Below are 13,272 nucleotides of genomic sequence, written 5' to 3' on the forward strand. Positions count from 1 at the left end.
AATTCGTCGAATTGAGCAATACTTGCTCAATTGCTCGAATATTGGTCCAACTATCAATATTCAGTAATTCGTCGAATTGAGTAATACTTGCTCAATTGCTCTAATATTGGTCTAACTATGAATATTCTGTAATTCATCAGTAATTCGTCGAATTGAGCAATACTTGCTCAATTGCTCGAATATTGATCCAATTGTCAATTTTCAATAAATTATCAGTAATTCTTCGAATTGAGAAATACTTGATCAATTGTTCGAATATTGACCCAACTATCAATATTCAACAATTCACCATGCTAGAAATATTCGCTCAGGCGAGCAATATTTTCCCAATTCATCATTATCAGCATTTTTCATGAATTTCACATGTTCAATCCATGAATCGTTGGGTATTTGTCAAATCATGCTCGATTCAACAAAACTTAGGCTCACTGCCTAATCAGTCAACAACCAACTAACTAATCCACGTTTGCCTTGCAGACTCCACGATCGTGAGACATCAATCACGTCACAAATGGGGGGATATCAATTAAAGTTTTGGTCTGGAGGCCTACGACACGTAGATTCATCCACGATGAGAAATGTGAGTAAGTCGTGCAACGGTTGAAAGAGTTAGCAAAGTAGTGGGTGGATGGTTAACCAAGTCTCCGCACGACCTGGAACTGGTTTCATCACGATCTTCCACTTTCCCACTCTTTCACTCAATAAACCGTCACACCTACATGGATCAGTGGTTTCATTATTCTGGCAATATAAATAAGTCTCTGAATCCATGATTGAGAGTACAACATTCGTCTACAAATAATTTCTCGAGTAATTACTCTCAAGAATTCATCAATCTACCAGAACTTATTCGAACTCATTAGCTCACAGAAAATTTGAAGAAACCTTCAACATATCCACAATCCTTGATCTCACACAATTCTCAGCTTCCCTCCTACAGATCAACCCATCTACCCTCTTGGTGACCGAATTGACTCTAGAACGGCCATTGACTTGGTTTAGGCCAGAGTCCTACAAATTGATCTCTCGAATCTAAACACTCCCTTTGTAGTGCATCTGTGTGAGGTTCAGCAGTTTGCTCGGTCAAGGAGTCTTGTCCGCACGCTCGAATCTTCACTTTCCTAAAAAACCAACAAACCGTTTTTCCCATCCACATATTGGCGACCATAGTGGGAGATTAATCTCTCGGTTGCAATCTATTATTTTAATAAGATGGCCGGTCTTAGGTCTGGGTTAGTTACTAATTCGGGTTCAACACCCGACCATAATATTGCAAGCTCTAGTGGTACCGCCAATCCTCTGGTGCAACCTGCCACTACCACTCCTCCAAACACTGGCACTCCAGTGATCACCCCTGCAAGTGACGATACTGGCGCCATTAACAATCCACTCTTCGGTCGGTCTCCTGAATAAATCAGAGAAAATCCACCTACTATTTCCGATCTCATGAAGGTTCAGGAAACCCTCGCCAAGAATCAGACCGACATGGCTACCACTCAGAAGGAATTATTCAATTGCCTCAAAACCCTTGCTGGCAAAATGTCAGACAACACTCAGGATAAGGGAAAAGACAAGGAAACGTCTCCAACTACTAATTCTGAAGTTATTCCAATTCACGACGATGATAGAGTCCAAAAAGATGCAGAACCTGCTGGTTTTATCACTCTTGAAGACCTGAAACGTTTTATGGAGAATCGGAGAAAGGTCCATACACCGTCCGTGCACCATCATCAATCTCCATATCCCGAAGCTACGCAGAGAATCCCTCTCCCAAAGGGATACACTTCTCCAACGTTCACACTATACAATGGAATGGGGAATGCTCGAGAACACGTTTCTCGATTCTTGGAAGCATTTGGAGAGCATGAACACAACCATGTTGTCCGTCTAAAGGATTTTTCAAAATCCCTGACGGGTCGAGCATATACTTAGTACAACAACATCGCACCAGGAAGCATAGATAACTGGGGAGAAATGATTAATTATTTTACCGGAAATATTTCTTTGTCTCAGAGCAAGTTACTCTTTCCGGCTTAGGAAGGATGGCTAAGAAGAATACTGAAAATCCGAACGATTTTGTGAAGAAGTTCAGAATTCAAGCTTTGGATTGTCATGATCCTAATGTTACTGAACAACAACTGGTGGAATTGTGCATCAACGGGATGATTCCGGTCTATAGAGACTTGTTGGAAAACCTCCGGTTTCTAACCTTTTCAGAACTTCCTGAAGCGTCCAAGCGATCAGCAACTACCGCTCCAGCCTTGCTAGAAAAAACTAAAACCGTCAAAGTCGAGGAGCCGAACGCTCGAAAAAACAGTACTAGGCGTTTAATTAACAAATAGTACAATGTTGAAGCTTCCATGAATGTTACTGAAGGGAGCAAGAGAAAATCTGAGGCAAAACAACATAAGAATGCTCCTCTGACGTCTCACCCTCCAAAAGCGCCAAGGAAAGACAGCCAGTCTAGAAACGCACAACCACCAATTCAGCATCAACAGAACGACCAGAAAGCGCCTGACTTCCCTTTTCCCATTGAAGAAGTGATCGAACTATTGGAAGTCTGGACTCAAGACGGTGCGATCAAATTACCTCCTGTCAAAAAGGAACCAAATGAGGAACAAATGGAAAATGCACGCTATTGCCGCTTCCATAGGTATGTCAGTCATCCAACAAGCGATTGTAGAACCTTGAAGCGCATATTAAAAAAAAAGGCTGATTCAGGAGAACTGGGGACTGAAGGAGTGCACAGGAATCCTCTCCCAATCAGAACATTTACACTCTCTGAACAGCCGGTCAAGGAAGCAGTTCAATCCCTAATTGAGCATGTCTATGAGTTACTGTACTTGTCAAAAGCTCAAAGAAATGATATATTTGCTGCATTGAACCACATTGTGTCCGGGAAACGATTAGAAATTCAAGAGATACTCCCTGAACCTCCAGCAACAAACAAGGATATGTATGACTGGGGACTTCTCACCATAGTTCACCTCAAAGGAAATGAATTCAAGCGAGCGTTGGTTGATGTTGGCACTGCTGTTAACATCATCCCTCTGAAAACCCTTAGAGTCGCTGGCATCACCCGACAAGAAGCAACTCAAGCTCCTGTTTCAGTCATAGACCATGAGGGAATCTCCAGGGATGCTTACGGTTACATCATTCTCAAGATGAAAACCGACTCGACTTGGACTGGAAACAAATTTTACATAATTAGAGAAGATCCAGGATACGACATAATTCTTGGGCGAACATGGATTCATGATGGAAAGGTCGCTGCAACATCTCCATCATCAATCGCATGTTTTTCTTTGGAAGAAAGCTCTGATTCATAGAAAGAAGATGATCCGCCTTTCGAACGTTTGGCGAAAGTTGAAGACTTGATGGAGCTTACACAAAACCCTGAAAAGAGCGCCCACGAATTTATCAGAAGGTTCCGCACTCAGACAAATCTTATTCCCCCTGATACATCTATATTACCAATTTTCAAGTATGCTAATCTGGTCAGGGGACTTGATCTTACTCATAACTCAGCTGTCACCAAGCGTTATGAGTGGTTAGTGTTACTTCAGCAATACTTCACCAAATGGTTGGACGCTGAGCCTCTTTGAATCCATCATCTCACTAACACAGTAATTGATATAATAATGATTGAGTTTCACAATCAGTATCCTAAATATTCTCCCTTACACGAGTGTCCACATGTGCCTCATAATTGGAAAGCTCCACCAACATGGAGTTCCATTGCACGAGGAATTCCGAACCATCATAAGATATTCAGGGCACGAGCAACCAAACCTAACAAATTTCATGAAGGAGATTTGGTTCTTAAGGCGACTAAATGTAATCTTCATTCCACAAAGAGCTCTAACTGGGAAGGGCCTTTTATGATTGCTAAATCAGCAACTGGAGGATACTACAAGTTGGCTGACATGAAGGGCAAGACGAGTGTACCGGTGATTCATGATAATTGGCTCAAGACTTTTGACGCCTGAAACATTCAGCAAATACTTCTGACGTTTGCATCTCAGTATTTTATTTTATCTGTACTTTCAATTCCTCCAAAACGTTTGCAACACTTGCATCCAGTATTTGAATTCAACAATTTATCAAAGTTCTTTTATTTAAAGAAAAATCTCTATCAAGTCCAAAATTCAAAAGAAAATCCTCAGTCGTCCACTTGTCCAAAAATAATCAAAATTTCAAAGCCAAAATAAAATCTCACATCTCTCAGAAGTTCAAGTTTCAAGAGATTATGGAAAATAAAATTAAAAGAAGCCGTTAAAGTAAGATTTCTGCTTCTCAGCGTTCTCCAAGATTTGCAAAGCCGCCTTTTCCAACTCCAGTTGTTAAGTCAACTCGGCGATCCTGGCCATTTTCTCCACCATAGCATCACTAGTAAGGGGTGTGTTCTTCACTACTGCATCCTTGATGGCATTGATCTTCTGACAAAGCCACTTTAAGTTAAACCAAGTTCTTCAGATTTCTCCAAGTTGTACTCCCAATCAAAGAGTACATCTCGAGTGACGGTACTTCTATCCCTGGTATGAATATCATCTATTACACGTAATATGTTTACTAACTGCATTGTCAAGAAGTAGCTGCGTTCAGGATCCCTTGTAACAACAATGTGGCCATACATCTTCCACAACTTCTCATACATATTGGCATACCCAGTGGGAACGCTGAATCCACCAACAGATACGTGATATGTAAGTAAAACACCAAATGGAGGCTCACAAACGATTCCTGTATTAGGATATTCATGTACTACGCGATTCTCGATTATCGGAGCAACTTCCATAGTCATGGTAAGAGCTCCTTCTGGGACAGTCCCTTCTGATCTTGGTTCGGTTTCTTCCGTCGAAGCAGTAACAACTAGAGTCTCGGTCCCCTCGACAACTTCTAACAATATTCTCATGGCATTGAGGTTCAGATATTGTAACAATACTCATCATACGACTCGAATCATCATTTGATCCATTATTCTCCACTTCGGCATTTGGTACCTAATACGAAGATTACATGAGATTAGAGCATGGAAACCAAAGGCAATCATAATGCCATGTATAAGATGACAAACTGGGAGAAATTGGCAAGGAATCTAAGGTTGGGTCATATACAGTTCTCTTCGTATGGATGTTTTCTATAACATATCAAAATTTCATAGCAATCGGATAAACGAGTAAGTAGTTGTAGACAAAACATTGGACTACACGCCAGCTGAAAAATTCCTGAAAGTCTCCTGGAAGTTTACTGTTCCGCTAATTTCGGCCCCTAAACATGCTCAAAACTGTAAAAGCTTCTTTGATAAATCTTGGAAATTTCCTGGGCATAAGGATATGGGTAGATTGCGAAAATCTGACGTCGTATGAAGATTTTATGGTATTTTTGCTAAAAGGCTGAGTTCTGAATTTCCTGGCGGTGTATTTCATTAAAGTTTCTTTATTCATTCATGCGGATTCTCATTCATTCAATCTTAAATCAGCAATATCATACTTCTATGAAGAAAACATGAAGCGGGTACTCACTTGAGGGATTTCTGAGCCATTTGAATGGTTGATGTGGTTGGCATCAACATTGGGAGCACCATTACCTCCATTCGGTCCCAATTCTTTGGAGTTCTCTTTCTCGCCACTATTTGAAGACGAATGAGTAATCTGGCTATGTCGGCTTTCCATAACAATCTCCTCCTGGACGCATCAATAATATCATCATTATTTCATTCAAGGAAATGCCGAAATCACTTACACAAAAGGATACTCACATCAACCTCTCTATCGATGCTGGATTCCTGGATTGTTCGTATAGAGGAAAGATGAAGACCATCAATAAACGATAGAGTAAAATTCTGAAACAAATTAACAATATTCTTTTGGAATCCTGATTACATGGACAAGAAAATCGCAACGATAAAGGAAGTGCTAACAACTCACCAAAGAAGCGGTTGGGGATTGCACATTATTCGGTATCATCCTATAAGATGTCTTGCTTCTGCCTTCTCCTCCCCGATGACTTTATTGAAGGTCTGAGAAATTACATGAATTTTAAGTCTCACAGCACGGCCACCCTACCACAAAATCAGTAATATAATTAAGATGCGATTATCATACTTCCGTCAAAATCAAAAAGGAAATACTTACCCGTGCCGCATCTGAAGACGCTTTCCTTTTGTCACCACTGTAAAGGTACCTCAACCTTGGTCGATCAGAAATCATATCATAGGAAGGAAACTCTCGTACTGGAGACTTAACATCCATTGCAAACTTATACAAACGCTCAAGTAGTTGACGCCAAAAATCTATGTAACGCAGAGTTACGAAGGAAGCTCGGTCAAAGCATGGGAATAAATAGTCATTCCCTTCCACATGCGTGCAATCTAAGTGAGCCTTCAGATGCTACACCGATGGTTTGTTCATTCAATGATCTGGAATATACTGGTCGACACCCATTTGTCGAGCTGCTCTATCAATGTTATACTCTTCTACCCGGAATTCTCCGTGTATCACTGATACTAAGTAACCAGGAGTGCAACTCAAGATAAAAGATTTCTCTCCGTCACTTAGACCAGCACCAGTTATCAACATGATGTTGTTTTCAACAATATTGAAAGTGACCAATTGTCAAAATAGTAGAAAAACTGACATCCAGGGGAGAAAGTTGAACTCAGATTCGAAGTTTAATATATCAGTGAGGCATATCTTGTACTGAGGCTGCTTTGTGGACCAACGCATAATCCTAGTATTATTTTTCTCAAGGAAAGCATGGCAAGTATCAACATTGGGTCCTTGCAAAACGCTACGGGGAATTGGGGCATAACTCTCAAGGTGTTCCCACATCAAATCTTGGAGAAACATAGTATTAGTATATGTTTCGATTTTCATGAAGCCATTAAAGATCCTGGAGTCTATATCTAAGGAGTCTAAATTGGAAAACAGTGAACCCAAAAATAGACTATCAATGGGAAGGATCTCACCTTTAGACATCTTTATGGCGAAAGGAATTACAAACGGCTTCAACAAATGTCCACTATCTTCAAGAATGTCTTGGGAAATCCACAAGCATAATAAAGAAGCAATGGTTAAGATACTATCAACATGCTCTTCAGGAACCATATCTCTCAGCCACCAGTATCTCAGCCATTGAGTATAGCAAGATTTGGGAGAACCGTTGAATTTGCGCATTTTAGATTCCAATACATCAGATATCACCTTCTCCTCTGCTGAGAGATCTTCAGGGAAATTTCCAGTAATTGGAAGATGCAACAGGGCGACTACATCTTCTAAAGTAACGGTGAATTCTCCCCATCTGCATATGCAAGTATGAGTAGGAATACACCAACGAGCAAGTAAAGCCACGATACCTGGTATATAATGATTAATGGTTAAATCCCCAGCAGCTTGAATAGCTCGTGTCACATGTGCACGATCCAGCATGTTCCTTACATGACTATGACCCAACATATATCTTGCCCATCCAGAGAAATGCGTCAGAGGATTCCGAGAAAGTTTGAGTTCCACATGTGAAGCTAAATTAATAGCGTTTCCCTTGCAAACAGAACCGAGTTATTGCTGAAGGAGATGCTAACTTGTTCTGAGCTCATGGGATTTATAAGCAGCCGAAACGAAGAACCTAAAGGACGTTTTTCGGGCCTATACAGATACACAAAGAATTTGTCCTCAACATTTGGAATGTTCTTAGTCTTGTGAGTTTCCTCTTTCTTAGGAGTTCTGGAACCATCATCTCTGGAAAAATCATCATTTCTGGAAGAATCGTCATCTCTGAAAGACTCTGTAGACATATCCTCCCTAGAAGTTTCCTCTCTAGAAGCATCACCTTCAGAAGCGCTATCACGGGAATCAGTCATCCTTGAAAAGTTGTTGTCGATACAACAAATTTCGTCAACACAATGGAATTAAAGCAACAAAATAATTATGATGCTCACATAAACGTCTACAAAATGGTAATCCTCAACTCTTACATATTATTTACGTTGTACGAACTCAGTGATAACAACGTAGAACTCTGAAAACTTGTTCGCTTCTTCAAACCTGCAAAAACGAGCAAAATTTAAAGTCAAACACCTGACTTTTCACGAAACCATGAATGATTCATATAACCTTTTGTGTGAACATTCACTTATTTTTACGTGTGCATACACTATAAAATCACCAAACTCACACCTACACTACGAGTTCACGAACTCACCAAAATATTGTTTTGCTTTCAATGATTTTTCATGAATCAAAATTCGAATTTTTTTAACAAAAAAAATGTCAATAAGACACGTATTAAAAATAAAAAGAATTTTCGTGAGCTAATAACTCACGTAAATTTTAGAAAAAAAAGGGGAACCTATTTTTGCTCAAACAAGCATTCACCTATGAAACGAGGGTCTTTTCTATTTTGTAAAGGTCTACATATTTCAAACAAAGTTTGGAAAGTTCACAAACAAAATTTCATCATGAAGTACAGGTCTATTTCGAAATTATATCTTAGGATTATTGTTCATTGTTTTAACTACGAACAATTGTGTATTTCCTAAAGGTATTTGTGTGAAAGTCCATGCTTTGAAAACAAATTTAGATTTTTATGAAACCTCATAAACAAAATTTTCTCTACTGCAACTAGACCATGATTATTCAATAATATATGTATCTCTTTCATATTATGGATTTTTGCTTGTTTCTTAAACTTTCGTATGAACGGGCATACGTATTTTCAAAAGCAACAAATTTCATAAAACCAAAGTATACATACTTGCATGAAATTTTTGTGTTATAAACAACTCATAAAAAACACAAAACACATACAAAAAAAAAAATAACTGTCGACGGGCGCCGGAAGTTGGCCGACGATGGGTGGAACGCCGGCGGCGACTGGATTTCCGGCGACCAAAAAAAAAATCTCCTGATTTGCTCGAGCGTGAGAGGGTGATGAAGAGCTGGTCGGTCAATCAATAAAAAATTTTGAGGTTCGTCCCTTTTATATTAATTTTATTTCCAAAACCTAATAAAATATGAGTTTCCTTTTTTGGGCTTGGGTCCATAAATCCTAAACCGACCAGGACTAGGCCTCCGGGCATCCAAATCAGCGATGTTTCATCTCTCCGTGCTCACGGGATGATACTCTACCACACTATCAGGTTCCTCACCCGAACATTTACTTGTACATGACGCCATTGGAGAAAATCTGAAGATTTTGAAAATACCTTTGTACGACTGAGTTCAACTGCTAATCTCGTCGATTGAAAATCACCATTTAATGCTTACCGCGGAACATGACTGTCCCTCACTAAGAAGGGACTTAATGTAGATGGTGGATTTTCAACAAAGATCAAAATCGTAAAATTATGATACTACATGTTTTCGACACGACTTTCAGGGATGTGATGATTCATATTTTACGAGCCATGATGAATATGTTTCTCGAAAGGCCTCCACCAGCTGAGCGTTTGATACCTCACATTTCATCATGACCTTTATGTAGAATAACATGATTGGGCGGTTCTCCGTAAGATTGAGAGCAACAACGCCTTCAGGACGTCAGTGACTCGTTGTTCCCTGACTACATAGATAGACCCACCTCTACATAGAAGAGCGTGATGTGATTTTAACAAGTTGTAGAAAGTGGTTGTAAAAGTTCGTTCAACTTAGACTTGTAAAGACTCGATTTTAGATTTAAATAGAGTAATAACAATTTTTACGAGAGACTGGGACTTAGGATTTCGCCACTAATCACATTCAATTGGTTCATATAACGATTCATAACAATTCTAGCTCTTTTGTAGACTCTATTTCTTTGCCAAAAGTAGATTTTATAAAGCATTAGATGTAAATCATAAGCATAGCGCATCAAGAGTTCTTGGACTAAGCATACGCTATCATACAAAATCACAAATAATCAATGAAAATCATAAATCAATTAAAACAAGTGCAAAAGTCATAAAGAATCAATTATAATTACCAAACAATTGTGAAACATGGCTTCCTCCGTCGTCCCAGTGTTGGGGTTTAGCTCTTCATGGTGAAAACATGCTCAAAATATTTATTCATGGCTCCAAAGTGTTTGAAGAGAGTGAAAATACAAGAAAAAGATAAAACATATCAACTGCAACGTTTATAAGCGTTACATACTGACTGTTACAAAAGACTACAGAGAATATAAGACTGCCTCCTAAACAATACTTCTTTGCTGCAGTAACTAAACTACACCTCTCTGCGACCGACTTAGGACGTAAGTTCTTCTTCTTTTTCCTCCTCTTCCCTGAAAGTGCAGAAACGACTCTGCAAATTTCTTTCTCCGAGCAGAGACCTCTGTTGGCTCTCCCGTTCCTCTGTAACTTCCCCCAACTCCCCAAAGTCTTGACAGACCATGTTGAACTCTCATCACTCATATTTATACACATATGATCCATGTAACTCGACCAAATCTCTTTTCTCTCTTGCCCCAAAAGTCACAGACTTTATCTTTTATTTTCTTCTCATATACGCGTATTCTGGTTAATTAAAAACTCCCTAAAAGGAGATAAAATCTCAACCGAATATATTCTTTCCTAATCTGCCATAAAACTCCCGTGAATATTTGCTTCATGTTCTATCCAACTCGAAGATATTTCCTTTTATTTCTCTTCTGCACGCGTTAGACAAAGTCTGGCCCTTCTAAACCTTCTCTTATTCGAAAGATACGAATCCTGGAGAAATATATCTTCTTCCTGTTGTACGTAATTCCCATATTTAGATACAGAAAAATGCCGAGACTCACCACTTCCTGTTTTTTCAGAAACCTGCGATAATCCAGCCCTATCCAATTGATCCAAACAGTATTAACATTCCTGTTTAGCCCTAACAGACCTAAAGGAATGAAATTCTGTGCTTGAGTCTCTGCCGGACATATCCAAAAATCAAAACCAACTCTGCCAGATGCTTTCCCTCCAAAACAGAATTTACGGGGAAAAAGTGATGTCCCCTTAACCTGTCTGGTGTGACAATAACAGCTGCCAGGGGAATGCCCCTTATAAACAGGTTACCCCTTATCCATTCGAAAGTCCGAATAGTAATTTTCTTCCACAAGTGCAAATACCACTTTTCGAGCTAATTTTCCAAAAATGTTTATTGCCCAAAAATACCTATAAAGACATAAAATACCAAAATAAGTACACGAATGGGTGCTAACAATATATACGACCGAGACGAATCGGACACAAAAATGTGTCTATCAAATACCCCCAAACTTATTACTTGCTAGTCCTCGAGCAAAAATAAAATAAAATCCTAACTCACTATTGCAGGCATTAGCATATGCAATAAGCCTTTAAACCCCTAGGTGGCCCTAGTGGCCGAGTTATAGTCTCGGGAGGGTTTACAAGAGATATACCCACAAAAACTTTACTCCAGGACCTAACTATCTACGCAAAACCTTGGAAGGCACTGAAGAATATCCTTGGTTGGCATACTTATTGACTATAGGAGGAAGTACCCTGATGCAAAATTCCAATTGATGTACACGAGTTTGCACTCAAGCATACTAAAATTCATATATAAGTGACAAAGCTCTACTCAGATAGTCGCACTATGGACATCAATATCCGGAGTCAATAAATCATATGGATAGATTAAGAGATGGATATAGAGAAAAACATAAATGGTTTTGATGTTGACTAAGGTGAACGGTGTTTCCCTTATCGGTCTGAAGGCCACTGCCAAAATGAACCGATCCTAATGGACTGAGATATTGGTTTGACTAATATCAACACAACTGGTATATACAAGGAAACCAGTGGTCGATAATCCTAACTCTAGGTCAACACAACTGGCATATACAAGGGTACCAGTGGTCGACTTTATTGAACTTATTCCGTTTGGTCTGATGGTCTGGTCTCAATTTCTCTTCTTTTTTTCCATAAAAATTCTTTTTTTCTTTTTCTTTTTAAATTTTTTTTTTTTTGATATTTCAATCACTCTATTTCACCCTAGCAGTGGTAACAACTTGATTTGTGAGCCCCACCTAATCACTTAGAGAAACATATTTTGAAAAGAAAACAAAAGTGAAAAGGACTCAACGAGATATGGCGAAACTACCATGTTATTTCTAACACCTGACCTTTGTGCTTTTATGAATAAACTCTTTAGATGTTTCCATCTAATCAGATTGGTTCCTCAACTCCTACAACCAAGATGCTTCCATCCACTTAGATTGGTTAGTGTCATCCTTAATAAGCATAAATTTATAGGCTTTGGAGTTTATTTATGCAACTAAAAAGTTTCTCACATACCCCCAAACTGAAATCTAACATTGTCCTCAATGTTCTAAATATAAAATTTAAAGCATGAACAAGGAGAAACGGTTAACATATGAAGCAAAAGAGTTAAGGAAAGATATTACCGTGTTGCATGAGCATGGGTTACCTTCCAAGAAGTGTTAAGTTTAAAGTTTATATTACCGTGTTGTATGAGCATGGGTTACCTTCCAAGAGTGTTAAGTTTAAAGTCTTCAGCCAGACTAAGAAAGGATTATTCACCTCATAAAATCATAAAGTAATAGACGGAATTTCTGTGGGTCATCAAAACCAAATAGAGCTATCACAAATAAAAGGAATCTGCAACCTGCCAAGAGAATAAACAAATAAAGCGCACCCTTGTCTAGTTTCCTGTTTAAGACAACTACATCTAGTTGTCGTTCAGATTCAGGTTATAATTGGGTCCAAATAAAATATTTTCATGGGTTGCATTTCCTCGTAGCTAAGATCCGATTCAGGTATTAAAGTATGGAAAAACTCAATTAAAAACTTAGAAGCACATAATAATAACCTAAAGAACTGCGGATCCTTAAAGTCAATTAGGTTTGACTCACACAATTGACCACAATGAAAGTGGTCAATTTTATGCAAATGTGTCGATTTAATCTCCTAAAGTACTTAATAGTCTCAAAATTAAATAATTGACACATCTGAAACTTATACGTTCCCGCAATTAGTTGAAAAATATTTGGTGGGATAACAAAATCAATCTGGGTATCATAACCTGGATAAACCACATCGACTAGAGGATGAGTTTCTAACAACTGAACTTCTTTATGGACATCACTAGGTTCAGGAAAACGTGTATGAAGATAATATTTTAAAATGGTTGAGGCACATATGTCAAGTCCCAAGTGAGGGACCTTTCTAAGAGTTAAAGCACATGGAGAATGATAATCACCTCCAAACTTAGAGTGTTCAGTGTCTCTAGAAAGACTAGTCACAACTTCCCTAATTTCTAGGTCATCAGATTCTTCTAA

This window comes from Papaver somniferum, unplaced genomic scaffold (assembly GCF_003573695.1).
Source record: "Papaver somniferum cultivar HN1 unplaced genomic scaffold, ASM357369v1 unplaced-scaffold_150, whole genome shotgun sequence".
NCBI classification, from domain to species: domain Eukaryota; kingdom Viridiplantae; phylum Streptophyta; class Magnoliopsida; order Ranunculales; family Papaveraceae; genus Papaver; species Papaver somniferum.